Genomic DNA, 14,232 nt, shown 5'->3' with positions numbered 1-14,232 from the left:
TAATGGACAAGTAGGAAAGATTTGAAGATGTTAAAATCTATTTTAATAAAAAATTAATTAATGGAGACCAATGCATCTAGAAAGGGCTTTGATACTTAGGGAAGGCCCCTACAAAGTTTGGTTGACATTTAGGTTTATGTGCAAAAGTTACAGGGTTGAAAAGGGAAATGTCTCACTGGGACTATATGCTATAAAGAATAATTGCAAGCTGCCAAAATGTTAGGGACTCATACCTTCAAGATTGGTCCTTGTGTCTTCAAAAAACTTTTAGATTTCGAGTAGGGCTAGATTTTTCTTTTGTAAAGCTTAGCAATCTAAGTTATAATTTTAAAGATACAAGCAATTTTCTATAAGGTGGTCCTATAGGGCATTTTTTTGGTTAAGAAGAGAATAAGTTTGATGGATGTAATCTATTGTATGTGACGTATGCTTCACTAGAGCTGCATAAGGCTGACATGTGGGTACCCAAAAAAGGGAAGAAGATCAAGATATGCAAAAAGAGAAATGCAAAAGAGGTCCCTCCATTGGTGAATGTGATAAAAGATGAGTAGATTGACAAAGATGAGGAAGAGGAAGTGGCAAACATTGAAGATGCAACTGAAGACAAGTTGACATATGAACTTGGGATGCCATATGTATTTATAGGGATTGAAATGTTACAGGAGCTATCATTGCTAGGGATGGATGCTGAGGGATATATGTAGGATGGGATGTTTGTGCTCTCGATGCCTTACAATTTGGGTGGGAGTATTTGGACTTGCAATATGAAGATGAAAGGTGTTTGATTTTTTTATCCTAATGGGTTACTTGTGTAGCACCTCCAGAGAACATGTAGTTTTAGAGGGGGTGGATGTCATGGGATTTTTGACATAGAGTGTGAAAGTAATATATCCTTTGTCTTGTGGAAGACTTCATGCTTTGTCTATAGAATGATAAGTGACAGGCTTCTTAGTCACTCGACTTCTCTCTTGGTCATTGTCTTAATAATAGGAGTTATTCAAGGGAGTCTTAGAAGTTAATGATCATGTGGCTTTGAGTAGTGGTTGGTAGTCGCTTAAGTGACTTGTTTTGTGAGATAAATGGTAAAAAATAAAGTGTAAGATTAAGAAGACCATTCAACATAGATTTAGGGACACCAATAGGACTAATTGGGTAGTTGCTGTTGAACATAGCTACAAAGGTGAAGATGATGGCAAACAAATTGGGAGAGGACACAACAAAAAGGTAGGGGAAAGAGTCAAAAAAAGTAAGTGGGTTGGAAGCTCATCCATTGGAGAGGAGAGAGAATAGTATTGAGACTATTTTCAAACAGGAAAAAATAGAGGAAAGACAAGGCATCAAGCTATCCTTGAAGAACTTCATCTCTTACAAGGTCTTTGAGGCAATCTCTCACTTAATTCTTGGTCCTGAACGTCAAGGGAGCCTTCCTTGATCATCAAATAGGAGTTTTGATGGACTTATGTTCTTCATGTGGATTGTTTTGTGCTATGAACAATATTCAAGAACATGGCAACAAGCTAAAAATGGAGATTCGATGCTCAAATAGGGCTTCTCTTGAGTTATGTTGCATGATTCTTGATTTGTACCTTTGGTAGACATAGTATAGACAACAAAGATAGAGTTTCTCTTGGATTTTGAGCAACATCTATACCACCTATTATTGCTATAATAAAACTTTAATTATAGGGCTGAAGTATCTATGGTGGTGCCACCTATTATCTTCCATCAAAAGATTGATGTATGCATGAGATTTTGAGGTATTACCTACAGCTTTTGAATTATGTTCAGCATATATTTTTCATATATTAGTGTATATACTTAGCCATAGTCTCAACTTGTGTTGGGCTATCATCCCAAGTGTGTGCATGTACCTTTGTCTTGGGCATATCTATAAGATCTATCAAATGTATTGTGGATTGATTGCTCTATTGAGTTGTATGAAATGAAATCACTTGGTTTCACCATGAACTTCAACTATGAAGATCTCTAATGTAGAATACTTAAGCTTTTAAAAAGTCTAGGATTTGACTAGTGAAGATGTAGGATTATTGGATCTTTGAACTTACACTAAGCTCTCACTCCATTCAATTAGTGTACCTCCAATATTATAGTGGCATGCTCTTATTGTAGGTCTAGCTCCTTGATGTATACTTGAATTGAGATGTATTCTTAGATTTTCCTTCCACTTGAACAATTGGTGAAGATCTATCACTTTATCCTCTAAAGGTTCTTTGCTCTTGATCTTTATTCTAAGTAGGTCACCTCTATTATCTTCTTACTTAGGCTGGAGCCTCTTGCATTCAATGCAACTTATTACTTGGAATCCTTCATAAGGGGGAAAATGGAAATAGAATAGTCCTTCCCTACAAAACTATCTCTATCCTCTCAACCTCTCCTAACAGGTGTTGTCTTTCTAATGTTAGTATTTCTTATATGCTTAGTAAGTCAATTTATAACTCATCCATGTTGCTGATGCTGTGGCCAATTTTTTCATGTTTTACTACTGCCATTCATCATAGATGGCAGATAGCACACTTCTATGTGAACTTTCCTACATATAACTTCAATCTCTATGGTATTTGTTGCTTAATCATTTGACTAAATATCCTCCTCCTTCTCTGATCCTTCTTCCTTGCTCCTTCTCAAATATAATCCTCTAGTCTTTGACTATACCTCTTAGTTGACTTCTTTAATACTCATCTTTTGCTACTAACTAATGAAAAGGCCAATCATGTCCTCTCAAGATTCTCCTATTTTTTCTATAGTTGGGCATCCACTATATCCTCTCCAACTTCTCTATGTTTTTTCCATTGTCTTCCTTCTCCCTCGATCTCACCAAAATCTACCTTCCCTCTTCTTCTTAAAGGTAGACTCCCCCCAAGATACAAACTCTCTCTTTAATCCACCACCTTCTTCATCCTTTTTCTCCACGTGCATAGGATTTATTGCTTTTTTGGGCCTTTGGATAATGTCCCTATCCACCCATGAAGCCAACCAAATGAGCATAAACATGCACCCATATGCACATATAACATCCATCGTCATGCACAAGTCCACACACATTCACATCTACATAATCACATCCATAAGCTCAAACACATACACATATTTAGATTCACACCAAAAGCACACCCATGCTCACTCACACATAAAAATTTACATATATATATATATATATATATATATATATATATATATATATATATATATATATATATATATATATATTAGGCCTCAACACACACACACACACACACATTATATACACAAGAGGCCATAAAATATAATATAAACACTTAAACATGTATATACACTCCTCTTTCTCACCTCTCTTGTGGAAAAAAAACCTACACTCACCATGTTCCCTCTCACATCTTTCAATGTGATGATGATACACACACACATTATATACACAAGAGGCCATAAAATATAATATAAACACTTAAACATGTACATACACTCCTCTTTCTCACCTCTCATGTGGAAAAAAACCTACACTCACCATGTTCCCTCTCACATCTTTCAATGTGATGATGATAGAAAATGAAGGCCTTGTCCTTGCACTAAAACCCATTGGTAAGGTTATCTCCATGACCCTCAACTGATCCTATAGGAAAATATGATTGTGACATGGATGAACTTTATACTAATGCATATCATGTCTTGAAGAAGAGATGCATTTTGAAAAACATGTCATGTAGTTAATCAACCAATGTTGATAGAAGTATGAATGTATTGAAAATTTTGTGTCTACTTACTTGATTTTACACATGAGTTCCTTAATTAGATTTAAGAAGCTTTACTCCTAAATCCTCATCCCTTGGATGAAAAGTTGTATCTCCACTCCACTCCACCCCCCACACTTACAATTCAATCTCTCACCCAATAGGTCGTGTATGATGAGCCTTTCTTGATTCCATGATCTCTAGTGATGTATTTCCTCTCGATCCTGAACTCACCCATCAACCTTACTCTCTCACCCTTGGAATTCCTCAATGAATGAAGGCTTCCCCAAAGTGCATGTGCAAAGAGGTGAGCACAAGTTTAGGTTGTGTCTCTCATAGTGGATGTGCTACAGTGGTTACTGGATGTAGCTCCAATGGGCCTCATGTGGTGTAGTGCTTCAAGATGGTCCAATATAATGCATTTTTCCCCCTTGGCATGGAAGTATTTGATATGAAGGGGTATAAGAGGCCCCAATGGGCCTCATGTGGTGTAGTGCTTCAAGATGGTCCAATATAATGCATTTTTTCCCCTTAGATGTGCTACAGTGGTTACTGGATGTAGCCCCAATAGGCCTCATGTGGTGTAGTGCTTCAAGATGGTCCAATATAATGCATTTTTCCCCCTTGGCATGGAATTATTTGATATGAAGGGGTATAAGAGGCCCCAATGTAGTGCATAAGAATAATGAAGTGATTGGCATAGTAACTCTCCCAATGAGTGCCAGGACTGATTCAAGAAAGCTGACCCTCTATTTCTCTTCAATTTCTCATCCTTTAAGGCTCCTCTAACTTCCTACAATATATAATGGAACCTAGAATGGGCCGGCACTGGCTCGTGCACTAGCTGGACCTCTATCTCACATACTCAACAACCCCATGGCCTCGCGGCCAGGCGCGTTTGTATTACAACATTTGTAGTCCACTCTTCTCTCACCCACTACTCCTCAGAGGGAGTCCCTTACACATTGCCTAATGGCACGAAGCACAAACATAGGGGGTCCTCCAACAGTTGAATGCCGCCACCCCTCTGCGACTCTCCTACACCTTGGGGATTGGCCCCTCGATGCGTTGCTCAACATATAAACATTTCGCACAAAATCCACTCAATGTACCATTTAATTGTATACAGGAATGTACCATTGTCCTTACTTCTCTTTTCCCCAGACCCCACGACTAGCCTATGGCTTAGGGTGTCCTATCTCTCACTCAACATGGGTCAAGGTCCTAATAAAAGCAATTGCTGTGCATCCAGGATTTCTGATACCTTTAAAAATTTTCATGATTTATGCATAGTGTGGATGCCAAGTGCTCAAGCAATTATGAAATCAATATTGTGCACATGTGGAAAACATCCTTTCAATGATTTTCAACTACCGTTCTTATGCGGCGTTGCACGAACCTAGCACCAAGGAAACCCTCGTGCTACTAGGCTCTTATTTTATAATTATTCACCGACCTATATGGCATGCAAACAAAAACCAGCAATCTTTTCATCATTTTACTCCGTAGTTAGACACATTTTAACCACTCTACCCTCCCATCGATCAAATGTTGCATTGTTGTATAGATTTATAAGGCATTTGGCCATCATTTTATGTGTAAAAAGCGGAAAAAAACACACTAGAACAAGAAGATGGGGTTGAACTGAGGCAAATCCTCATGCTTCAGTCCCCACAAACATTCACAAACATTGTTCTTAATTTTCATTAATTTTCCGCACCCAAAATGCATTTTTCCCCTATTTTTTAGTGATTTTTCTCTATTTTCCTTGTATGTTCCCTTATTTTTTGCATTATTTAATTACTAAAAATTCAAAATAGGTTATGGTCTGTGACCCTTAGTTCCTTCTTGCAACAAAAATGAAAATTTAGTTGGTGTTCCTATTCATTCTTCCATTTTTATGCCCAAAAACATCATTTTCCCTTGATTTTCCATATTTTACGTGTTTTAGTGTATTATTTTGAGACAGAAGATGGATGTTTTTCTGATTTTCTGATTATGAACAGCAAGTTCTCATGGAAAACAGCAACATAAACAATTTTTAGCCCACATGAACAACATTTTATCAATCAAAAGCCATGAAATCTCAAATTTCCTTTGAAAATTTTGAATTACCGCTTATTTGCGTGTTTCGGGTTTCATGTCCATGGCTGCAAATCTGAAAATCAGCAGCACTCCATGCTCATGACGATCACAAATCACCATTTCCAGCCCGTGGAGCAATCCGATCGATGCCGGACAAGCCTCCACCATTCTTTCTTCTTCTTTTCTCTTCCCACATGAACTCCCCCTTAGAGGAGAGAGAGGGATGAGAGAGAAAGACTGATTTTCTCTCTCCCTCTACAGGCTACCATTCCTCGCGTGGACCGGAGCGATACGGAGTGCGGAGTGAGTGCAATTGCCTGCTGTGATTTGTTGCAGGGCTTGCTTGTAGTCCAGCATCTTGATTTGTGGGGGGGGGGTTTCGGCGGCCTGCAGTAGCCGCCGCCCCCCCTCAATCACGTTTTTTCATGGGGGGGTGCCCCTTCACAAAGGCACCCCCTCACTTCTCATTTTTGGGCACCTCCCAAATTTTTCACCGGCCTTTTGGCCCTTTTCTCGGCTCTCTCGCATACGGCGTCCGAATCTCGATCTGAAATTTTCTGTGAGCTCGTCTCGGCATCCCGCACTAACTCCCAGCTCCACTGACCGGCACAAGTGCATGGAAAATTTACTAAAAATCCGCAAGTGTTGCACGGGCGTCCTTAGAGCACTTTGACGCTTAAAATCGTCCTAGGTCAAGCCGCCGCCTTTGACATTGGATATTTTTCCCTTGATATTCATAATTTTTAGCTATTTTTAAGCACTTTCTCGGCACCAATATGCCGCTCTCATTGGCAACCACGGGATAGGGCGACTCAACCCGTCGAATCCACGAACATATTTGCACATAAACAACCAAAGAAGCATCAAACTGATACAAAACAAATATATAATAAAACTCAGCACGCTGCTCACCCTACCCCCTGACGGAACCAAGGCATGACATCCACAAGGAGTAGGCCTAGCATCATCTAATAGAAGATCCGAAGCGAGTCACTAACCAACTGCTCCAACACAACCAAACTAAAAGACCTATCAAAGAGGTTGCCCTAAGTGGTAGTCTAAACTACTTACCAACTAAAGACAACACAACTAGGAGCTCCTACAAGGCGAGGACTCCTATAGCCTGATCAAGGAGTATTGTCTTTCAGTATATTTCTTTTTTTAGGGTTTTTATTTTATGAACATACTTGGGCATGTAAAAAGGAGGGAGCTAGTAATAAAGGGATATTTTGCATCATGTTCCCTCTCCCATTAGGGTTAGCCATCGCTATCCCTTGGCCACTACTGCCATTGGCCATCACCACATTGTTTCCCAATACTAAACCCATATTCGAATTGCCTCGAGAAGCATAGGCTGCCTGTAGTCGGGATTCCACCTCTTGTGCTCGTGTAATGGCAGTATCTATATCCCCCAAGGGGACACTACTCAACTGCAATTGGATATTAAAGTTCAAACCATGTAGGAAATATTGCAATTGGGCAGCTGCGGGGATAGGAATAGAGGTGTCCAACTTACGGAAAACCTCTTTTATTTTCTTCGCATAAGCACGAATATTCTCGTGTGGTTCCTAGCGGGTCACGTTGAGTACACGCAACCAATATTGCCCACCTCTTTCAGGGGCAAACTCCCTTCGAAAAGCTCCATAAAATGAATCAATATTCAATATGGTTCCGGCTTCTAAACCATGATACCATATGGCAGCTCTTCCTTTGAGAGTCATATTGAAGAACATCATTAAATGTCCTTCTTCTTGGATGCGACAGTTAAACATCAGCTTTTGAAACTCCCTAATGTGGAGTTCCGCATCTTCCTCAACCAACCCATTAAAAATGGGTAGCGGGTAACCTAGAGCCGGCAAATCCATCCTTCCTGCTAGAATTGCAATAGGCTGCGCCATGACGAGGATTGGATTTACACTAGGAATAAGGGACGGTGGGGTTACACCTCCCGCACTTGATATAGACTGGCTTATGGAAGGAAGGGGAGCACTAGAGCTTCCACCTTCTCCTAACTTACTGCTTGTGGCCCCAAGACCACTAGATCCACTCCCTCGTAAGGGTTCAGCACCGCTACGCTTAGGGGAATATCTCCTAAAATTTTTAGCACGTCGCCTAGCTCTTTCGTCTCTTTCTTGCTTTTGGATTTCTGCTAGATGATGCTTATCGATAAATAACGGATCAATCACAGTGTCCTTTGGCATAAACTGCTAGTTGGTCCCTAGACAACCAGGATTCGAGGACCACCACTTTTAAGCGACTCCCGGCAGACGCACCACTGATGGAACCAAGAACGGGCCGGCAGTGGCTCGTGCACTAGCCGGACCTCTATATCACGTGCTCAACAACCCCACGGCCTCGCGGCCAGGAGCGTTGATGACACATACATTGCCTTCCTAGATATCTTGCGTTTGTATTACGTCATTTGTAGTCCACTCTTCTCTCACCCACTACTCCTCAGAGGGAGTCCCTTACACATTGCCTAATGGCATGAAGCACAGACATAGGGGGTCCTCCAACGGCTGAATGCCGCCACCCCTCTGTGACTCTCCTACACCTTGGGGATTGGCCCCTCGATGCGTCGCTCAACATATAAACATTTCGCACAAAATCCACTCAAGGTACCATTTAATCATATACAGGAATGTACCATTGTCCTTATTTCTCTTTTCCCCAGACCCCACGACTAGCCTATGGCTTAGGGTGTCCTGTCTCTCACTCAACATGGGTCAAGGTCCTAATAAACGCAATTGCTATGCATCCAGGATTTCTGATACCTTTAAATATTTCCAAGGTTTATGCATAGTGTGGATGCCAAGTGCTCAAGCAATTATGAAATCAATATTGTGCACATGTGGAAAACATCCTTTCAATGATTTTCAACTACCGTTCTTATGCGGCGTTGCACGAACCTAGCACCATGGAAACCCTCGTGCTACTAGGCTCTTATTTTATAATTATTCACCGACCTATATGGCATGCAAACAAGAACCATCAATATTTTCATCATTTTACTCCGCAGTTAGACACATTTTAACCACTCTACCCTCCCATCGATCAAATGTTGCATTGTTGTATAGATTTATAAGGCATTTGGCCATCATTTTATGTGTACAAAGCGGAAAAAAACACACTAGAACAAGAAGGTGGGGTTTAACTGAGGCAAATCCTCATGCTTCAGTCCCCAAAACATTTACAAACATTGTTCTTAATTTTCATTAATTTTTCGCACCCAAAATGCATTTTTCCCCTATTTTTTAGTGGTTTTTCTCTATTTTTCTTGTATTTTCCCTTATTTTCTATATTATTTAATTACTAAAAATTCAAAATAGGTTATGGGCTGTGGCCCTTAGTTTCTTCTTGCAACAAAAATGAAAATTTAGTTGGTGTTCCTATTCATTCTTCCATTTTTATGCCCAAAAACATCATTTTCCCTTGATTTTCCATATTTTACGTGTTTTAGTGTATTATTTTGAGACAGAAAATGGATGTTTTTCTGATTTTTTGATTATGAACAACAAGTTCTCATGGAAAACAGCAACATAAACAATTTTTAGCCCACATGAACAACATTTTATCAATCAAAAGCCATGAAATCTCAAATTTCCTTTGAAAATTTTGAATTACCGCTTATTTGCGTGTTTCGGGTTTCATGTCCATGGCTGCAAATCTGAAAATCAGCAGCACTCCATGCTCATGACGATCACAAATCACCATTTCCAGCCCGTGGAGCAATCCGATCGATGCCGGACAAGCCTCCACCATTCTTTCTTCTTCTTTTCTCTTCCCACATGAACTCCCCCTTAGAGGAGAGAGAGGGAGGAGAGAGAAAGACTGATTTTCTCTCTCCCTCTACAGGCTGCCATTCCTCACGTGGACCGGAGCGATATGGAGCACGGAGTGAGTGCAATTGCCTGCTGTGATTTGTTGCAGGGCTTGCTTGTAGTCCAACATCTTGATTTGTGGGGGGGGGGGGGGGGGGGGGGGGGGGGGGTTTCGGCGGCCTGCAGTAGCCGCCGCCCCCCCTCAATCACGTTTTTTCATGGGGGGGTGCCCCTTCACAAATGCACCCCCTCACTTCTCATTTTTGGGCACCTCCCAAATTTTTGAACGCCCTTTTGGCCCTTTTCCCGGCTCTCTCGCATACGGCATCCGAATCTCGATCTGAAAATTTATGTGAGCTCGTCTCGGCATCCCACACTGATTTCCAGCTCCATTGACCAGCACAGGCGCATGGAAAAATTACTAAAAATCCACAAGTGTTGCCCGGGCGTCCTTAGAGCACTTTGACGCTTAAAATCATCCTAGGTCGAGCCGCCGCCTTTGACATTGGATATTTTTCCCTTGATATTCATACTTTTTAGCTATTTTTAAGCACTTTCCCGGCACCAAAATGCCGCTCTCAATATATTAGCTCTTTTTCTCCACTCAAAATGCATTGACAAGAAATTCAAGCCACAACCTCTCACACTTTAGGCACATTTCTAACATATACTCAAATGCATTCAATATAGTGCTTATTCTTGCATTTCAAAAAATATATATTAGCGTGCATGTCTCTTTCCTCCTTCTTGTACTTGTAATCAAAGAAAACCAAAATATAGAATGAATACCATAAGATTACAATTAGGGAAGATAGTATAAAGTAATAAAGATCATTACATTGCATCCACATTACAAAATGAAGATACTTAACCTAACATTCTTGCACCACTTAGTAAGAGCTATGTACCCTTGATGCATAGTGACTAAGCAACATAAGTCCTTAATGTCATAACTTTGCCAATGTATGGGTATCTTATGTGTGTGAGATTATGTAGACTTGTGGTTCTAGTCATGGGCAGTCAAGTGAGTAGGACGAACACATTTAATGTAACCTAGATATGAGATCTCAACAAATAGACAAAACACACTATCTATATTGGAATCAAACTCCACACACTCTACGACTCTATCTAGAGTCCCTCTTATGATAGCATGGTTAGTAATAGCCCAAAAGTACATTGTAGAAAGTGATTTTGATACTCAAAAGCTAGATAATAGACATAACTTGGAGTAGGCATCTACAAAGATCATAACTTAAGAAAGATAGAGATTGAAAATCAAAAGAAAATTTTCAAAAACTTCATATATAATATGCAAAAAGATATATGAGGCAAGTGGTTGCAAAGGGATATCAAGAAAATAAACTTCACAGAATGGACTTTTCAAAGTATATTTCGAAGTACATTCTTATAGACAATGTTCGTAGTCACATTTGCAACATCTACACTTTCTCCTAGCAAGACTTTCACACTAGATGATGATTTTACCCTTAAAAATGCTACATACAATAGGCCATGAATAAAGACTGGTGCTTTCAAATAAAGGCCAACAATAGATAAAGTTTGTCCTTTTGACTTATTGATTGTCATAGCAAATGCAAGTCATATAGAAAATTGTCTTCATTTCATTGTAAATGGAAAATGCAAATTGCTATGTGATTATTGGAATAAAAACCCTTTCACCTATATTTTTTTGTGAAATTATTTTTGCATCTATCAACTTTCTATTAAAAGCCTTGCATATCAATCTCATGTCAATTCCTTTCCTAGATTCAAGTTTCTAAATTGAATTATAAGTGCATTAATTTTCAATAGCAAAAGAAGAGGAGGGAATCTGCCTCCCAAGTGGTCTTGAACCTAGAGTGAGAAGTAGGACCACTAGGTAGAAGCAAGTAGCAATGCCAAATGATGCTATTGCCAATGCTTTATGTCCATCACTTTGCAATTGATCCCTAATAAAAACGTGTAAATAAATATCTTTCCAAACCCACTAGAACCATCCAAAAAGAATACATCCCTAGAATCTGAATCCATAGCATGCATAATTGTAGAGTATGTAATTCTCTATCCATCATTTAGTATTGCATTCATAGATATGTAAGCACTTTGCTAATTTGTAGTATCATACATTAATTCATCTTGCAAAATTGAATTGATATGCAATTGACCATTTGGATCAAGAGGATTTGGCAACCTAGGAAAGTTAGACAATCTTTGCTCATGCTGACATGGAAAGTCATGGAGATGTAATAAGGCCCTATTAGATGCCTCTTGTTGTAGAACATAATAGGATTACATGCCCATGTTCTTGTTGCAACTTATATAAAAGATCATCTATCATCAATAACATAAACCTTTTCCATAATTAGCTAGGTTGAGTAGCCTCACAAAAAACCAAAATAGTAGCAATTAACAATTGAAGTTGAATGCCAATTTGTACAGTTGCAACCTCTTCTAAGCATAAAGTCCACTCATCATCACTTTCAAGCATTCCTTTTGAAATGTAAGCATCCTTAAAGTTACCATACACCACATTGTGAATAATACACGAATCCTCAAAGGAAGTACATCATCTAGACAGTGTCAAAACCATTCATAAGTAGTAACATTCACCAACGATATGTTAGATATGCTCAATGAAACACCCTCATAGGGTACCACCAATAACGATGGTGCTCTAAGCTATAAGGCACCCATTATGAGGAGAAGCGATGTGTGAGCTTGATGCGTCTTGATTTGTATGTTAGATAGGTCACGAGAAGGGAAAAAGGTAACTAAGTTGACTAGATGATCTTCCAAGGCTATAAAAGGGAGACCCCTCTTTCTAAAGACATTGTTAGTCTATCCTTCACCTAGTTAGAGTTCTTCTAGCTAGCCTTAGCTCTTCTCATATCATCTTTTTAGATTGCTATCTAAGCTTCATAGTGGAAGCACACAGATGGATAGAGTCATCATTGTGTCAGTTTGTTTGAAATTAAAGTAGTTTTGGTTCCTCTAAAAATTATTATGTATTCTCTACTCTTTACACAAATTCAGTCCATTGTGCCCAGTAATTTTTACAAGGTAGGTGCCATAGAGTATATATGACCTATTAATATTTCCATGCTTTCTCTTAGTCCAAACCTTTTGTGTGTATTCCATACCCAAAACATTAGAAAGTCTTGATAAAGTATCTAGTTTTGGCCTTTGCATGAACTCTATTGCATACAAACCATTCGGTAAGAGTAGTTTTTTTGGATGTTTTCATTTTTCATGATATCAAATATATTATCTGTATCTTGAAATACCACATAATTCTCACCTAGAAAGTTAACTTGCAAGCATTGTATATCTGGCATCGCATTATGTAGTGGAAAATCCAATATTTGCTAGCATGCCTCAAAATTGCCTAGCCATTGCAATATCTAAAAGCTTGTGCATACACATTATGGTGATGCATCATAGATTGAAGCTCTCTAAGTAAGTTTAGTAAGAGATATGACATAATTGCTAGCTGATTAGACAACTCATGCTTAGTATCATAAATATAAAGTTGAGAAAATCTTAGTATTCCTTGATATTGCATATTAGCTAGGAGAGAACTTATACGATGATAAATTAAGCCATGTACTCTAAAAGTATAGGCATTACCATCATCACACAGAAGCTCATCAACATTTGCACCAATTGACCAAAATGTAAGAATTGTAAACTTGTGTATTATTTTTGAACTCTCTACTCATAGGATGCACACCATGCAACAAATCACGCAATGGTTGTGGTGGACATTACAATGGCACCAACATCACTTTTCCATTTTGATAGCAATGTTTATCAAATTTAACTGCATATTGTAATTTGTGTTTTGCATTTGCATAGTTAGGTAGAACGTCACTCGCGTATTTCAGAAAGACTCCCAATTGAATGCATACTTGGGTCTTAAAATATCAATATTGTAGTTGTAAGATGAATGTTCATTGTGGGTAGCATATGTAGTATGGATAAAAATCCTACATTTTGGGGATTAGAAATGGGAATACCATTGATATGTTCTTCACCTATCGTTGGATTTTCTAGACTTTGATCATTTTGAGCATTACCACCATCTACTAACTCCAAAGGTTCATGCATAAGAATAGTTGATCCAATATTCCTAGTAGAAACTTCTATATAAGAAATCCTATTCTAAATAACAAAAGGCACCATATCATTCAATGTATTATGCCTAATTACACAGGTTTCTCTTGTTTGTCAAATGTTACCATGTAACATTGCCACTCTCCTTTCCCTCCTGTTGTGTGAGCTAATGCTTGGGAAGAGGTTTTAAGTTATAACCTTTTGGAAAAAAAGTTAAAAACCAAAAAGAAAAAGAAGTCAATGTTTCCATCAACACATCAAACCACCATCTCTCCACCATGTGATCGTCATGGATCAAGCACATCAAATTACCTAGATGGCATTGAAAACTCTTGGCTCATCACATAGGTGGACGCTAGAGAATCAGCTCAAGGCTATGAGAGAGAGAGAGAGAGAGGACTCGTAATATGATGGCCTTAGCCATGAAAAACAAAGGGAGATAGTAAGCCTTTTCATTCGCATTCTAATACAGCAAGAGAGATACA

Source organism: Lygodium microphyllum, chromosome 21 (assembly GCF_053477565.2).
Source record: "Lygodium microphyllum isolate KBCC chromosome 21, Lygodium_microphyllum_v1.1.10, whole genome shotgun sequence".
Lineage (NCBI taxonomy): Eukaryota > Viridiplantae > Streptophyta > Polypodiopsida > Schizaeales > Lygodiaceae > Lygodium > Lygodium microphyllum.
The sequence above is the reverse complement of the archived record's forward strand: the minus strand, read 5'-3'. Positions refer to the sequence as shown.